Source organism: Nomascus leucogenys, chromosome 3 (genome assembly GCF_006542625.1).
Source record: "Nomascus leucogenys isolate Asia chromosome 3, Asia_NLE_v1, whole genome shotgun sequence".
NCBI lineage: Eukaryota > Metazoa > Chordata > Mammalia > Primates > Hylobatidae > Nomascus > Nomascus leucogenys.
The window spans coordinates 84352617-84372063 of NC_044383.1; positions in this window are offsets into that span (position 1 = coordinate 84352617).

Consider the following 19447-nt stretch of genomic DNA (forward strand, 5'->3'; position numbering starts at 1 on the left):
TAACTATATTTATATTATTATTTTACTCATTAGAAAGAAATAGGAAGTTTTTTACAAATCCAAGTATTTTAACCTGATAGCATCAAACTGCTGTGCACATAGTAGCATAGTAGGCATAGAAAAATCACATAATTAATTCATATTTGACATACTATTGGAGAGATAACTGTTTATTTTGTTTTATCGTTTTTTTTTGTTTTGTTTTTTGTTTTGTTTTGTTTTTGTTTTTTTGACGGAGTCTCGCTCTGTCTCCAGGCTGGAGTGCAGTAGTGCCATCTTGGCTCACTGCAACCTCCCACTTCCTGGTTCAAGCGATTCTCCTCCTTCAGCCTCCCGAGTAGCTGGGATTACAGGCATCCGCCACCATGCCCAGCTAGATAATTGTTAAAAGAAAATTTTTGGTAAATGTTTTTCTGAAAGGCCAAACATTATTCTCTACTTCAAAGAACCACATATGTTTTAATCTCCTTTATTATATTTTGCATGCTTTTATAGTGGAAAACACATCTACTACACCATTGGTTCTCAGCCACCCTGCAATGAAGGTCAAAATAATTCTCAAGATTGTCACCAGACACTAGTTGCTTTAAACAAGAAAGAGACCACAAGAATTAATAAGTATATCAGTGTTATGCATTTAGGGGGCATACACATCTACAACTCCATAGTTAATATAATAGTGATCGTTTTGAAAAATCACAAGTGTTTTTTGAGTCCCAAAGAGGTAGAACTTTTGTAGATAATTGGTCTGAAATCATGGAATAAGAAGATATTAGGAGCTGATGGGGCTTAAATTGGGTGCATAGCAACAGATGAGATTTTATAAGTAGGTAAGTGGGGAGTTTTATGTATATAATATATACACACATATAAAAGTGTGTATATATAACAATGTATATACATATACATGTGCATATAATATATGCCGATATATAGACATTATATGACATAAATTATATATGTATATATAGTTCATTTTTTTGTTGTTCATGTTATCATGACATATTGTGTACTGATTTTTGTGAACTACATACTTTACACTTACCAATGAATTCCTAAGAAGTCAAATAGTATCCACATTGCTTTTTTCTAACTTGATTTTATTCTACTTGTTTGGGACCCTAGTAATGATTTTTATGTCAGTGCTAGTTATTTGGCCCACTGCATTATAATAGCTATATTTGCAAACAAAAGCAACATCAGAAAAAGCCTTCACAGGAACCTAGAAAAATGAGTATGTCTCTTCCTGCCTCATTCCCTTCCACCCTCCATCCCTTCCTTTCTCCCTCTTTCCCTCCCTCGCTTTTTCCTTTCCCTCCACCCCTATTTTCCTTTCTCCCTTTGTTCCTTTCATCCTTCCTCTATTTAGCTATCACATATTTGTTGAAAACTCACCACATTCCAGGCATATGGTCCTAAGTTTGAACAGAAAATAGGTTAGATACAGTGCATTCTTTAATAGAGCTTTAGTTGAGGAGCACAAGCTTTAAAACAATTATTACCAACGTGAGGAATTTCACGAAAAGGGAAATCAAAATGACATAGGAGAAAAAAAGGGGCAAAAACTACCTTGGTTTTTTGGATCAGGGAAGATTCCCCTAAGGTAATGACTATAAAACTGCATAGTGAAGAGTGAAGAATAATTAGGGGGAAGAGGAAGGGAAGAGGCCCAGAGATAAAAAAGTAAAATAAATCCAATATGCAAGAACTCAAAGAGAAAAGGAATAGAGTGAAAGAGGTAGGAAGAAAGTGTTTCCTTAGGAAAATATGCTTTCCTTTTATTCAACACATACTTGTTGAATGAGTGCCAAACAGTGTTCCGGGTGCTAGGAAATGCATCAGTGAACAAACCAGACAAAATGTTTACTCTCGTGAAGTTTATATTCCTTTTTCTGTCAATAAATGTCAAAGCTTATGCACTTTTACCTGTCAATAAATGACATACAAAGTGTTTTCTTACATTCATACTTCATGAAGTATGAAGTTGTCTTTTAAATGTTTTTGTTTAAAAGACCTATAATTATTTTAGATAACAGATTTACAAAATATTATCTTGTTTTGCTTATTTACTGATACTTAGTGTATTTCCTCTTTTATTATATCTTACTGACTTGCATTTCCTGTTCCTAAATTCCCAAGAGAAAATTTTAGCCACGTGTAATATTTCAAGCATGAGTTTATATGGCTCAAATAAAATATATTACTTGCACCATAATTAATTTTATAATACATAATTTTATAAGAAAACAGAAATAGAAATATGAATGTATTTTTAATATTAAGCCACGTGGGGTACTCATTGTCAGAAATCTAGAAAGAGCACTTTCATTGTAGTTAATATATGTTATACTGCTTAAACTATTTTTTTCAATTTTAAGCTTCATAATATGTGAGGGAAAGAGAACTAGGCTAGTAGTTGCTTGCATGACTAAAAATGGTGCAAAATTCAAGATGGGCTGATTGAAATCTTGTTGATCTTCAAAAATACGGATGTTTCTTGTTGTTACTAATTGCTTATGTGCACAGAAAAGGAAAAAAAAAATCCTAAAAACTGCAGAGAAAGGGAATGAAGGAAGAATTTCCACAGTGAATATTATTTGTCTTAATAATTAGTTGTTATAGGAGACAGTGAAAAATCCCATTTTAGTGACAAAAGATAAAAGATTATTAAATGGCATATAAGTAAATTTGAGACAAAATTTGAGACACTGCAGGATACAAATAATAAAACAATAAAAAGCTATCAAATTATTTAGTTTTTAGAACAAGTCATGAAACAGTTTGGAAAAATTTTGAAACAAAAATTTAAACTTATAATGGATATTTGTGACAACAATAAAGTTTTGCTTTTCATGGTTGTTGATTTTGTTTCTTTTTATCCTAGGAATAGGGCAGGTGAGCAAAAGGGAACAAGAGTATGAAAGGGAAAGAAAGAAAAATTACATTGCAATATTATTAACACTTAAAATAGTAAAGTCTCAGTAAGTCATATCTTTATAAACCTATTAAAATGTAATAGATATTTTTCTAACTGATATGGTTTGGAGATAGTCCTGCTAAAGGCATAGAGTTATACTAGAACACCTATGAAATCTATAGAAGCAACACAGTTCCTCAACTCTCTGGCTACTATAAATTGATGATGAAGTACACTTTCACCTTTGTAGCAATGAATACTCACATAAATTAATAACCTATTAATACCGGGAATTTTCCAAGGCAGTAGATAAAATTTATCCTTTGGGAGCAGCATAATGGGAGCATTATCAGTATTAAAGCTTATTTTTAACATCTGTTGTGGTGGGGAAGATAATAAATGTAGATGAACCTTTTAAAATCCAAACGTGTCAATGTATTTATTTGTATAAAGTTGATCAATACAGAGAAGATGGCATTTCTTTCCTCTTATAGTCAATCTGATACCAAGTATTTAAAAACATTCAGTTTTCATAGGATAATTGTGAACATCAATTTGTATATAATTTCAGTAATTTGAATTCAATTGAAGAACATATTGCTATTTGGTTTAGCTTTTTGAAGTGTATGTGATTATGACCTGAAAGGCAGATTAATAGCAGGATTATGGTCTTATAGATCATACAATTCATTATATTCTTACTGATCAATATCTGGCATCAGATACTACAACTTCACTGTATATGTTTCATTCATTTAGATGAGTAGATCTATATTTTTCTTACTTTACTGTGCTGCATATATCATGAGCCAAAGGCCTTTTTGATACCTTTAAAGCTATTATGCTTCTTTTTGCTTTGCAACTTAAGGATCCTGTACTTGAAAGTTTGGACAAAGTCAATAACTTTTAGCCCATAGCTGTAAAGATAATTAAAAATGACATTTTCTTATATTCAGCTATTATTTTCAATCTTTAGTTTTCTCAGTCTCTTTTCATTACATGGAAGTCCTACTAACCAAATATCTTCATTCTTAATAATTAAGACACTTTACGGAAAGACGCATTCTTAAGATTCATCTTCTTGCTGTATTCTGTGTATTGGGAACAATGAAAGAGCATTGGAGAGAAATGATTAGCTTTTAATCATAAAACAGTCCAAGGCTTTTGAGTCTGTGAAGTAATATTAAGGCACTTAAAAAAACAGGCCTGTGAATGATACAGTTGGCTTTGTTTTGTTTCTATGTCTTAACTGATTAGGCCATGTTAGAGATAATATTTAAATTTTGGAAAAATTAAAAACAACAATTCCTAAATCCTCTGGACTCTTTTCCAGTCTGAGGAGCTCTTGCACTGCTGCCAGGTGCCACATTTTGCCGTTGCTCAGCCAGCGGGTTCCCTTCTCTCCTTCCTCTATTCAGAAAATTCTTGAAGCCGCATATAGTAGCCTCTAATTCTTTATCTACCTCTGGATGGAAAACTCATTCATCTCTGGGATGATTCCAGTGGAGAATGAAATTACTGCCACTCTCTCCCAAAAAAGGCCGGTCTTCTTGGTAATCCAGAGGAAAAAATTCAAGCACTCTGTTCAGAGACTTGCTTGAAGAGCCAGTTAACTGGTATGCATAGGATACATCCTGTAACTCAGTCTACCAATGCCCATGGCTACGCTTAGACACACCAACTAAACTGGTGCATCATCTCTAAGACACTACATTAGTAAAGGACACATAGCATCCATGGCATTTGCACACTCAACAGGAGGATTTCTGATCAATGAAGCTCGTTTTTAATGCTGTAGGCTCTTGAGGAAATTGAGCGTATAACTTCTGGGAGCTTCATACTCCTTCTAAGTTCCTTCAAACCTAGGGAAGAATTATTCATAAACTCAGTATCCTTTGAATAATACTTCCCTGAAGATAGCAGGAGAAACAATATTCAAATTGCTCTACAAATTAAACAACATTAGGCGAGTGATTATTTTTTAAATTGTTTTTCATCTAAATGTATTCACATAGAGTTTCTTCAAATGGTCTTACTGAATTATTATTTTATTTGATATATTATAAACATCTCTATAAAATATGTGCTGTTACTTCTGTATACATATGAAATAAGCATTTTTGTGGTTGATTGAAATTGTATTACAGCTATGTTAGAAAATCAAACTTCAAAATATTAATGCTGAAATAAAAGTTTTAAAAGCTGTATTTTATTTATTATGGCAACATGTTTGCATTCCTGCATTATTTCCTATCTATTATGAATCTATATATTTTTATTTGTAAACACGCTAAATGATACAAGGTATTACCTACTGAGCTCTTACTATGTGTAAGATATGTATATAATTAATGCACTGAATCTTTCACTTAATAAAGTGTAATTGTTGACATTTAACAGATAAATTTACTGATATCTAAGGAGGTTAAGCAATTTCCTGAAGGTTAGACAGCTAAATAGTGGGAAGCCAATACTTAAACTTCAAAATGTCTATTCTTGCCGAAGTGCTATTCTGCCTCCTGCTATATTTAATAAATTGTGTTTCATCATTAGAGTTCAGTTCAATTTATCCAGCATTACTGAGCCTCTAACAAGTGCCTGACACATGTTACCAAAAGAAACACAAAAGATTCAGGGTAGTGAATCATTCATTATGAAAATTCATTTCACAAATTTTGAAAATTACTTAAAATTCTTAGTTTCTTCATAGAGCATTTGAATTACCAAATATTTAAGCTTTTCAGAATTTAGAAAACATCTATAGCCATTTTCTGTAACTTCTGCCCAAAGATGGGCTTGGTGGATGTCTCTTGACTGGAATTTCATAAATTTCTAATTTGTATCACTTGTTTATCGCCTTCGGTTGTTTGAACGTTGTCTTATGGTACACCTCATGGCTTTTACATCAGAAAACCTGTTCAGCCAAGGCCAGAGTCTATGGCTAGGGTGCCTTTGGATTTTGACACTGTGTCTTTCATTTTCTCTAAGATAGTGACAAAACCTTCCATACTATAGGATTGCCTCGAGTTATAATATTTTGTATGATGTTCTGAAACATTTCAGAAGGAGCATGTGATACTTTTCATTATTTTTTAATAAGATAAACTTTTGTAGTAAAATACTTTAAAATTTTACAAACTTTCTTCCACAATTATTTTCTTCATGAACAATTTTGAGGTCTAAATTTTATGGGTAACCTATTCCATCTGACTTACAGAAATGAGTTAGAGATTGTCCTGTTACTAGGCTGATAGGTGAGTGAAAACAATGGAACAAAATATCAGGCAATAAAATATCATTTTTGTAGCCTGTAGCATTAAATCTTTGAAAACTGAAAGTCAGCTAGTCGATGTCACTAGAAATAATATTCCACAGATATTTGAAATATATTATTGAGATATATGTCAGCCAGGGTTGTACGTGTTAGAAACATAATGCAGTTGATTGTCCCAGGGTGGAAGAGAAATCAGCACCTGGGAAAATGGGTTGTGTGAAATTAGAAAAGTGGTCAGAAGCAACCTAAGTCAAGTCAAATGAAGACAAGTCCCAGATGCATATGGAATAAAACTGTGAAAAGTGTTATCCTGTATGTCAACTTGGGTAAACTCAATACACCATTATCAAAGGAAGACCAAATATTTAAGCAGGATATTCAGCCACTATTTCATCAGTACTCTTCAACCTGTTATTGAATACATTTTGCAGCAATACTGATGATTATTGATCTATTTTTAGGTTGCTTTAATGATGATGATGAAACCTGTAGTGAGGGTCGGCAGGAGAAACGGGAATGGGAGACAACTTTTTGAATTAGCTAACGGAAGAACAGGAATGGCCTAGCAATTATTTTCTAAAATAAAAGTGTACATTAGTCTTAACTTGGCCTTGGTAATAATGATTATCAATGAAACAACTAACCCTGAAAGATTTCTGTAATGTTTGTGCATTTGCCACATGAATTTTTTTATTAACAATAGATAATGTGGCATGACTGGCGTCTCCAGGACTTTAGGAGACAAGTTCTCTACCAAATCTTTTTGCTCTTGTTGTTTAAAGATGTGGTAATTTTTTCTTCCTTCCCTTCTGGTATGTTTCACTATTGTGTGTGTGCGTGTGTGTGTGTGTGTGCACATGCATGTGCTGATGGAGAATTTATCATGTATGTTATTTACATAGTTGTAGTTATTCATGTCATTTCCGGAACGCTTATTCAAAGAAAAAACCTACATTAGGCTATATTAATAAATGCAAATATTTGCATTCTCTTACAACACCTTGAGGGTGACATTTCATTTTGATAATGACAAAATGCTGGATATTATTTTTAAAATTTTTGGAAGCGATAGAGATTTCTACCTGGGCCATCCAGAAATGAGATGGCGTTTGTGACAGTACTGATCGCACACCTCAGAGAGATTTGGAAATTCCATACTGTGTACCCTAGGAAACACATAGTACTTGGTACTTTGAACACTTCTCATGAACTGATTATTCTAATCCAAAAGAATGCCCACTTTCAAATTGTAAATGAGTTTCCTTCTACACATTAGCTTTTTGAAACATGTAAAATGCAGCAAAGGATTATTTTTATTTATTATTATTCATATTTAACTTGTTTCGGAATTGAATATACATAGCCACAAACAATAAAGAAAGCTTCCTCACATAAATAACAATTTAAAAGATAAAAGGACATTTAAAATTTGGTAGATCAGAAACATTTTGAAATTTATTTTACACAAAATCGCCTGAGAAAAGTCCATTTATAAGTTCCAAAGAATAAGTCACAGAATGTAAATATATGGTACCTATCCAAACATGACCCACTTCCATTTGCTTATTAAAATGAAGCCATTTCATTTTTCACAACCTCAAAATACCAATTTTGTGGAAATATTTTCCATACTTAACCTCACATATACCTATTCAAGGTTTAGTACCCAATATATAACTGGTACAGTATTGAGGATTTTCTATTCATTGTTCCTTATGTTTCAAAAACCATACAAGAAAAATGCTCTCCCATCTAACTTTATGCCTTCCTGGAAGCAAGGATGTGATCAAAGAAACAGCTACTTATTTACCAGTAGTCTGAGGAAGGAAATGGAAGTACCAGCCAGCCTTCACTTCAGTTTCCAAATGAATCAAATTTTAGTCTGATAAAGTAAGATCCATATTGAAATTCTACCAGCAAGGAGAAATAGGAGTGTGAATTTTTGGCATTCATCCTGTTTGAGTATGAATTTTGCTCCAAAAAATTAGAGTATAAGAAAATTTATATTCCTCTTTTGAATATCACACTTAATCTGTTTTAGCTCTTGGTGTCCTGGCCCAAAGTGGGATCATGAAGAGATCCTGGTCTTATCTGAGGTTGAATACACTAGGTAATGGGTGGGCTATAATCTAAGCCAAGATTTTCTTCTTTTCCTTTCTTTGCTTGCCCTAGTAGGGCAATCAGCTCTTGGCAGATCCAGAGATGCTCTTCCAACATCTCATGTATCCCACTCAGTCTAGCTCCTCTCCAGAGAGATCTGCTCCTCTCCAGCTCTGAGCAAGCCTTCCAGCTTCTAAAGGTGTAAACCTTCCGGAGTAATGCCTCATCCAGGTCTCTAGATGCAGGGAGTAAAACGAGGTTCCAAAAGCTGAGGAAAAGGCCCTCAGCCTAAGACATTCATTTCTTTTCCAGTTGTTTTACTCCTGCTTCTCTAGGTGAGGACACTTTCTTCCATCAACAAAAACCAGGATGTGGTTTTTTTTTTTATTTTCCCCTAGTTTTGCAAACCTTTGCTTTTGCTCTTAACATACACACTTTCTCAAAGAAAGTATTAATAGTTCAGGACATAGAATATAAAGCTGATCTACCTTATTAGGATGGGGTAAACAAAAAGACAAAGAGCAATGACACAAAGTGTATATTTGCTTGTTTCAGGTTATTGTCCTGGTAATATTCAATGATTTGTTCATTCACTAAACACTGAGAGATTATCTTCCACGTGATGCTAAAAGCTAATGATTCAGTAGTGAAAAAGACAGAATTTTCTCAGGACTTTTCATCTAGAAGTAGACTTCTACAGCCTAGAAGATTGACAATTGCATAAATAACTCCTGTGTTCTGTGAGAGCATGTAGCACTTGCTTTGTACCTGTTCTCAAGATGTAATTCCCAACCCTGAAAACTGAAAAGAAACAATAAGGAAATACAGTTTATTTCATCACTGTGTAAATTGTATGTTTCCCTTCACCTTTTACCCCAACAAATACAGTTTATTTCATCACTGTGTAAATTGTATGTTTCCCTTCACCTTTTACCCCAACTATCTACTTTCAGTATTTGTAGAGAAAGTCACTTTAGGCCTCTTTTTCCTATTGATTCAACCTATCTCAACTAATTTTGCTGCTGATTACATTAGAACTCAATGAAATGATCTTTTTGAAACATAAATATAAGATTAGTTGAAATTCTCAGAGAGCAATTGTGATAGAGATGGCCAATTATTCAATTTCAGTTACTGTATATTATCATGTACTTTTTACTTTCCAGTAATTTTATGAGAGAATATATATAGTCACTGAAGAAAAATTTTCTTACAAATTTTCTTCTAGTAATTTCTTTTAAACACTGTAAAAAAGATTAAACATAAGCAAATTGTTTTTAATTTAGCTTATTGGTGGTAATTAAGCTTTTTTTCTAAAACTCCTTTAGACATCTTATGTAGATCATTTCTGCTCAGGGAAAGACTCCTGTAGCATCAGAAGAAATACTGTATTGCCAAGACATAGAATATGCAGTTTGTTTTTAGTCTTGAAACATAAAAATTGAAAATATATTTTAAATAAATCTCCTTGCTAATAATTCTTCTTTGCAATTTGCTTGTCTAATCGTGATAATTGAGAATTCCACATTTTATTTGCTGTAGGGTGCTTTAGGGTTACTTTTCCTGTAACAGTGAAATCACCAACAAGCATTCAGAGAGCTCTTACTGGGTATAGAACCTCTCTGGAGCTGAGGTTTGAAAAAGAATCAGACATTTTTCAATATGCTCAATTGATTAAAGAATGAGAGAGTTTATAAAGGTTTTAATGAATGAGAGAGGTTTTACATTTAATTTTAGGTCAAACCAGAAAGATGACAATGAATGCGGTGATATTTTTGTTACTACTTTGGGAGAAAAACTCCTGATGGTGCTGATGTCCAATGAAATGAGACTGGGTTCTGGAAGAATTTGATAAGTAGGTAAGTGAGGTTCTGCAGGCTTAGATTACTGAGTTATTGAGTCAATGCTACTTCTTTATTAAGACTGCTAAAAGAGTAAGAGAATTTAGGCCAGTTCTTTCACATAAACGTCTTAGCTTGATAAAAAGTGAAATTATTGTTTTCAGCTTCATAAATTAGACACGTTGAAGAGTTTCCTCCTCTGCAACTTTACTGTGAGGAATGCAATGACAGATTCTGTGCTGTGTTTGCCTATGAGATGATTTCCTTGAAGTCCCATAATGAGTTGTTTTTGGCAGGATTAATGAGCATTATAATGGTAAATGGATGTTTGCAGCTCAGTTGTGTTCCATCACGGAGTAACATGGGGTTTCTGGTCCCTTGGAGGCCATAATTGGTGGCATTAATGCACTTTTTAATTACACTGCTTGAAAAAAAATGAATTGGAACCAAAACAAAAGCTAAGTGATCATCTCTCTGTTGTTTCACATGGTATAAACAGAAGACTGTTGCTATCTCTGATATCTATAATTGGAATCATATTCTCTAGACAGAACATATGTAGTATATTTTGATGATGATATTTGTTTAGAAACTGCTTATTTGCCTTTGTTTTTGCTCATTATATGCTGAAATAAACTTTTATTAGATGCATATATAAAACACACATATGTAATACAGATCTATATTATATATGATAAGAAATGCACATGGTATTATAAGAGTATACATATTATTAATGTAAGTGAAGGTAAACAGAAAATAGTAGGCTCACCTCTAATATTTAGACCCCTTTATTTGTTTCCCGATCCTCACTGTGAGTGTTGAGCAGTATAAGTGTACTTAATCCCTAAATCTCTATGACTGAACTAAATTATATTAAGTCATTTCTCTTTTTCTTCTTTCACACATATCTGTGAAAATTACTAATAGTTACTGCTTCAGCATATCTCATCTTTGCAGTATTATGTTTGTTTGTGGTCTGTAGTGCCAAACCCAATATTTATCTGTAGAATAGTATTTGCAAAGTATACTATGGAGAGAAAAGATATCTCATAAAGTTATATAAATATATAAAGAGCAAAATAATTTGAATTTTTTAAAATCTACACTATCAGCCACTTATTCCTAATCTACTTATAAATTGCCACAACTGGATTTGTTACAAGTATATTTCCTTCTAGCCACAATACACCTATTCTTTAACTTTTCTATATTTTTAAATAAATCACAGGGTGAAATATTAGACTGTGGGTATTTGATTGGTTAAGGGGATATATGAGCAGTTGAGGTTAACTGATTATGTTACCACTTTCATACCAGTTCTTGCTGAAGCAAGTCACTAAGGAGCCTATTGCCTGTTTTTCCTAGTCTTTTATAAAGATATCCTTGGTATCTGGGTTATCCTTGAGTAACAGTACATGGGAGAGAAATGCATTTGGATCAGTGGCAAACAACTATATCTGTGAAAAAAAATGTGCAAAAAAAACTAGATGCTGTGGAATTGCTCCTACATTGACATCCGAGGTTTGGTGAGACTTAAGACAACCTCACATCTTAGAATTGCCAGCTTTTGTGTAAAGAAAGCTACCTTTCTCAATGACATGTCTTTGACACTTACTATCTATGTCATTTTTACTCTTACTATCAGGTGAATTCTTCATTGATAGGCTCAAATGTCTGGTTTCAGGACTTTCTGCAGCCTTATAGCAGTTCCATTTTATCTTTGTAAGGAAACCAAATAAATAAATAAAAAGCAGACAAGTAGGCAAACAAAAAATTCCCTTTCTGGTATTTATAAATAGATATTTCAGAATTAGGTGGTGTGGAGCAGTCTACAATGGCTGCAGATTTTTAATATTGCCTACCAGAGAACGGGGGACCCAGCCCTGGTTTTATGCAGTTCCATTCTCCTCGTGTTCGTGATGATTGAGTGTGCTGAACTTGCTTTGTTTTTTCTTTAGAAGAGTGATGATAGTGATTAATTCAGTTGATGCATCATTGTCCCATCCCCACCACTTTAGTAGTTTCCACAAAATGTCTTAAAATAACTCAACAGCATTTATATATGTGAGAATTCTGTGTGCTTTTGCATATTATCATTCTATCTATATCTGATGCTGATCTTGTCAGCCATGCCATCTAAAAATACTGAGGAAAAAAAGAGACAAAAATTCATATCAAAATTGAATTTTTAAGTGGGTGTCTAACACCAGATATCTATGTGTCTATACATATAGATGGAGAGATATACACATATATACATATAAATATAATTTTAAAATTCATCTAGAGTACATTAGCAGAGAATATTTTGTCCTCGTTAACTTTTCGTGATTTTAAATGACTTCACATAAATTGCATAGCATAACCTCTCAGTTTCATAATAACAATAACAATAAAAAATAATCATTGTTAAGTTCTCTTGAGTTTACTCTGTGCCAAGCACTTTGACATTAATTTTTTCCTCACACAGTCCTTTGGGGTAAATTCTAGTATTTTTTTCAGGTTGTGGATTGAAAAAAAAAAACAAAACACACACACCTGAAGTTTAGACAGTTTGTGTTACTTCCCTGAGGTTACACATGCCTTAGCAGAGCAGGGACAAGAGCTGGCGCTCTGTGACTCCAGTCACACATATATGACTTCTAATACACATAGTTCACTTAACCTCTAAAACGCCCATGGGAAGAGATAGAAATGATAGCAAAACAATAACAAACCCTTGGAGATATTTTTAGTAGCACTGTTCAGTTACAGAAAAGAAAGACACTAACAGGATCTTAAAAATTGTATTACTTAAATGGATCTTAGAGACTACCTAATTCATAGAGTTCACTTTCCAAGTGAAGAATTAAATTCTTGAGTTGAAATGGGGTAAGAAGGCAGGACAAGATTGTAGCCCTCCTTTTTATAGGCTCAGCTCACTAGTGCAGTCCTAGTAGGCCCAAACCCCATTCCTTATGTGGAGATTTGGATGATGTTCATTTCTAAAGACCACTGTGTGTAGAGCAAGGTAGATGTTATGAATGTTAGACTTTGGAGCTGAGCAAATTTGAAGTCTAAATTTAGCTTTCCTATTTATTAGCTGCTTGGCTGTGAGTAAACTGATTCATAGTGTTTGTGCTTCAGTTTATTTACTTTTAAAATCAAAAGATCGTTCTTCATAAGGATGTTGTAAAACTTAAATAATGCATTTGAAGCACTTAGCTACCAACAGTAAGCATTCAACTAAAGTTTACATTATTGGGCTGGGTGCAGTGGCTCGCGCCTGCATTCCCAGCAATTTGGGAGGCCGAGATGGGCGGATTTCTTTAGGCCAGAAGTTGAAGATGAACCTTGCTAACCTGGCGAAACCTCATCTCTGCAAAAAACGCACAAAAAAATAGCTGGGCAAGGTGGCACACACCTGTAATTCCAGCTACTCAGGAGGCTGAGGCACAAGAATCACTTGAACCCAGGAAGCGGAGGTTGCAGTGAGCCAAGATCGGGCCACTGCCCTCCAGCCTGGGTGACAGAGTGAGATGCTGTTTCAAAAAACAAAAACAAAAAACAAAAGTTTACATTATTATTAAGCACAAGTGCAACTTTCCTTTGGGGTGGGTAGTACACAATAGTTATCATGGTTCAGCTACACCTTGCTTCTAAAAGTCACTCTTAAACAGATGTTTGAAAATTAAGATGAAATCACTTCTGTCTCAACAAACGTGATTATCCTACTACAAATAGTAAAGTTTTAAAGTTTAAATTTTGAGTTTTGTTAATATCAGTAGCGTGGTTCCCAAATGCCTCAATACCTTAATGAAGCCTGTGGCTGCTTTGTTGTCAGATGTCACTTTTGGAAACATTTTAATTGATAGTGAATTTTGAAAAAATAGGAAACATATTTACACATAATTTATCATAGATGAATAAAGTCAAAGGCTTCTAAACAGAATTGATAGGGATTTGAGTTTGAATTCCAGCTCTTCCACTTGTTTGGCCTCAGGCAAGTGCTTACTTGGACTGTATCACAGTTGCACCAGCTGTAAAAATGAAAAAATAACCTATACCTTGCAGGAATGTTGTGACTATTAAAAATGATATATGCAAAGGGCCTAGGATAAGGCCTGGGACTTAGTAGGCTTAAAATAAATGGTAGCTATTAATGTTGTTAATATTTCTTGTCCAAGGCATGCATAAATCTTTCATAATAATGCTAATCTGTCACTCATAATTTCAATGTGCAAATAATGTACCTATATCTTATAATTTAAATGTGTTGTCCTAAAATTTTAAAAAAATATAGTTGTAAAACCCATATACTATTTGGTGAAATACAAAGATAATTGTTACATTTTAAGTTTCATTATTTTGTAGACTAGTATTCAGTATTCATTTTTTTTTTAGAAAGAAGGGGAAATTATTTTCAAGGAAGTTAATTATTCTTTCTTTAAAAAATGTGTATACTTTTAACTTTTTACAGGTGAAATACAGGGTGCAGTTAAATGTACCTAGACAATTAATGACTGAAAAAATGAGCAAAATATTTTTAAATAAAGAAAATTTGTTTAATTGATAGACGAATATTTTAAAAGTGAAGCTGTAAAGTTTTATTTATATTTATTCCTACTTAAAATATCTTAAAACATTGATTTCCTTAGTGTTATATTCTCTGTTAAGTATATTTAATTTTAAAAGATCAAATTTTAGCATTATCCATTTGCTCATACAAGATTGGTTTATATATAACTTATAATCAAGAAATGCTTGAGAGAAAATGATATTCTATATTTGATTATACATTTAGACTATGTGACTAGAAAAAAATATGTGCATTTTGGCTGATAACTTCAAGTTAACTCCTGATATTGTATAGTAAATTCTAAAATAATGAATTTTAGAAGCTAAAATTTTATTTCCCTACAGCCTTTTAAAACATCAGATTTTAAGACATATGAACTTAAAATAGTAATTACATCATACTATTGGAAAGATCTATCTAAGTGTAATGAATATGACCATGGTTTTATATTTTAGTGGAAGAAGTTGCATACTATTAAATCTGTGAGTCTCTACATTAAAAAATATCACTAAGTAGTATTTTGAATATCATGGGTCAAGCATATTAAAATAAACTAATTGAATAATGTTTTTTCATTACATCTATTTGAAGTTCTCAAAAACCTTAAATTTTATATACCAGAATACATTTAAAAAGTAAAGCCTGAGTAGTTTTGAGGAATAATCTGAGATCAAAAGTAGAATTTTGTCTTGGGGCTTCACGTCCATGTTGGGAATATAAATGTTATATTGCAGTTTATAAGATATAGAACATGATCAAAGTTATTTTCTTGCTCTCCAAGGGAATGATGGCCTTGAGCATAAGGCCAAACACATCCTGCATAAAGGAAACTTTTGAGTGAATGTCTGTTGAGTGAATATTGAATATGTTTGTTCCTAATTGTGAGTAGATGTTGTTTTACGATATAAAAAATGAATTGAGTCAATTTGGAACTTTTAGTGAACAATTATAGAAATTAAGATAATTTTTGCTTGTGTTTGATTTATGTCTCCGAAATCAATATTCATACTGACACTGCAGGTAAATTCTACATTATCCCTTTGGTTTTTGTAGCTATCTGATTTTTAAAGCCCTTTAAAAAACATAGATAGATAGATAGATAGATAGATAGATAGATAGATAGATAGATAGATAGATAGATAGATAGATACATGTATTATCTTAAAACATATTATACTTTAAGTTCTAGGGTACATGTGCACAACGTGCAGATTTGTTACATATGTACACATGTGCCATGTTGGTGTGCTGCACCCATTAACTCGTCATTTACATTAGGTATATCTCCGAATGCTATCCCTCCCCCTCCCTCCACCACACAACAGGCCCTGGTGTGTGATGTTCCCCTTCCTGTGTCCAAGTGTTCTCATCGTTCAATTCCCACCTATGAGTGAGAACATGTGGTGTTTGGTTTTTTGTCCTCACGATAGTTTGCTGAAAGTGATGGTTTCCAGCTTCATCCATGTCCCTACAAAGGACATGAACTCATCCTTTTTTATGGCTGCATAGTATTCCATGGTGTATATGTGCCACATTTTCTTAATCCAGTTTATCATTGATGGACATTTGGGTTGGTTCCAAGTCTTTGCTCTTGTGAATAGTGCCGCAATGAACATACATGTGCATGTGTCTTTATAGCAGCATGATTTATAATCCTTTGGGTATATACCCAGTAATAGGATGGCTGGGTCAAATGGTATTTCTAGTTCTAGATCGCTAAGAAATCACCACACTGTCTTCCACAATGGTTGAACTACTTTACAGTCCCACCAACAGTGTAAAAGTGTTCCTATTTCTCCACATCCTCTCCAGCACCTGTCGTTTCCTGACTTTTTAATGATCGCCCTTCTAACTGGTGTGAGATGGTATCTCATTGTTGTTTTGATTTACATTTCTCTGATGGCCAGTGATGATGAGCATTTTTTCATGTGTCTGTTGGCTGCATAAATGTCTTCTTTTGAGAAGTGTCTGTTCATATCCTTTGCCCACTTGTTGATGGGGTTGTTTGTTTTTTTCTTGTAAGTTTTTTGAGTTCTTTGTAGATTCTGGATATTAGCCTTTTGTCAGATGAGTAGATTGCAAAATTTTTTCTCCCATTCTGTAGGTTGCCTGTTCACTCTCATGGTAGTGTCTTTTGCTGTGCAGAAGATCTTTAGTTTAATTGGATCCCATTTGTCAATTTTGGCTTTTGTTTCCATTGCTTTTGGTGTTTTAGACATGAAGTCCTTGCCCATGCCTATGTCCTGAATGGTATTGCCTAGGTTTTCTTCTAGGGTTTTTATGGTTTTAGGTCTAACAGTTAAGTCTTTAATCCATCCTGAATTAATTTTTGTATAAGGTGTAAGGAAGGGATCCAGTTTCAGCTTTCTACATATGGCTAGCCAGTTTTCCCAGCACCATTTATCAAATGGGGAATCCTTTCCCCATTTCTTGCTTTTGTCAGGTTTGTCAAAGATCAGATGGTTGTAGATGTGTGGTATTATTTCTCAGGGCTCTGTTCTGTTCCATTGGTCTATATTTCTGTTTTGGTACTAGTACCATGCTGTTTTTGTTACTGTAGCCTTGTAGTATAGTTTGAAGTCAGGTAGCATGATGCCTCCAGCTCTGTTCTTTTGGCTTAGGATTAACTTTGGCAATGTGGGCTCTTTTTTCGTTCCATATGAACTTTAAAGTAGTTTTTTCCAATTCTGTGAAGAAAGTCATTGGTAGCTTGATGGCGATGGCATTGAATCTATCAATTACCTTGGGCAGTATGGCCATTTTCATGATATTGATTCTTCCTGTCCATGAACATGGAATATTCTTCCATTTATTTGTGTCCTCTTTTATTTCATTGAGCAGTGGTTTGTAGTTCTCCTTGAAGAGGTCCATTCACATCCCTTGTAAGTTGGATTCCTAGGTATTTTATTCTCCTTGATGCAATTGTGAATGGGAGTTCACTCATGATTTGGCTCTCTGTTTGTCTGTTATTGGTGTATAGGAATGCTTGTGATTTTTGCACATTGATTTTGTATCCGGAGACTTTGCTGAAGTTGCTTTATAGCTTAAGGAGATTTTGGGCTGAGACAATGGGGTTTTCTAGACATACAATCATGTCATCTGCAAACAGGGACAATTTGACTTCCTCTTTTTCTAATTGAATACCCTTTATTTCTTTCTCCTGCCTAATTGCCCTGGCCAGAACTTCCAACACTATGTTGAATAGGAGTGGTTTGAGAGACGGCATCCCTGTCTTGTGCCAGTTTTCAAAGGGAATGCTTCCAGTTTTTGCCCATTTAGTATGATATTGGCTGTGGGTTTGTCATAAATAGCTCTTATTTTGAGATACATCCCATCAATACCTAATTTATTGAGAGTTTTTAGTATGAAGGGCTGTTGAATTTTGTCAAAGGCCTTTTCTGCATCTATTGAGATAATCTTGTGTTTTTTGTTGTTGGTTCTGTTTATATGCTGGATTATGTTTATTGATTTGCATATGTTGAACCAGCCCTGCATCCCAGGGATGATGCCCACTTGATCATGGTGGATAAGCTTTTTTGATGTGCTACTGGATTCAATTTGCACCTCTGGCGTCAGGGCATAGCCAAACAAAAGGCAGCAGCAACCTTTGGAGACTTAAATGTCCCTGTCTGACAGCTTTGAAGAGAGTAGTAGTTCTCCTAGCACTGAGTTTGAGATCTGAGAATGGACAGACTGCCTCCTCAAGTAGGTCCCTGACCCTCGAGTAGCCTAATTTGGAAGCACCCCCCAGTCGGGGCAGACTGACACCTCACACGGCCGGGTACCCCTCTGAGACAAAGCTTCCAGAGGAATGATCAGGCTGCAACATTTGCTGTTCAGCAATATTCACTGTTCTGCCACCTCCACTGCTGATACCCAGGCAAACAAGGTCTGTAGTAGACCTCCAGCAAACTCCAACAGACCTGCAGCTGTGGGTCCTGACTGTTAGAAGGAGAACTAACAAATAGAAAGGACATCCACACCAAAACCCCATCTGTATGTCACCATCATCAAAGACCAAAGGTAAATAAAACCACAAAGATGGGGAAAAAACTGAGCAGAAAAGCTGAAAATTCTAAAAATCAGAGTGTCTCTCCCCCTCCAAAGGAACGCAGCTCCTCGCCAGCAATGTGACAAAGCTGGATGGAGAATGACTTTGACGAATTGAGAGAAGAAGGCTTCAGACAATCAAATTTCTCTGAGCTAAAGGAGGAAGTTCTAACCCATTGCAAAGAAGCTAAAAACCTTGAAAAAAGATTAGATGAATGGCTAATTAGAATAACCAGTGTAGAGAAGTCCTTAAATGACCTGATGGAGCTGAAAACCATGGCACAAGAATGACGTGATGAATGCACAAGCTTCAGTAGCTGATTCAATCACCTAGAAGAAAGGGTATCAGTGATTGAAGATCAAATGAAAGAAATGAAGCAAGAAGTTTAGAGAAAAAAAAGTAAAAAGAAATGAACAAAGCCTCCAAGAAATATGGACTATGTGAAAACACCAAATCTATGTCTGATTGGTGTACCTGAAAGTGACAGTACAATGGAACCAAGTTGGAAAACACTCTGCAGGATACTATCCAGGAGAACTTCCCCAACCTAGCAAGGCAGGCCAACATTCAAATTCAGGAAATACAGAGAATGCCACAAAAATACTACTTGAGAAGAGCAACTCCAAGACATGTAATTGTCAGATTCACCAAAGTTGAAATGAAGGAAAAAATGTTCAGGGCAGCCAGAGAGAAAGGTCAGGTT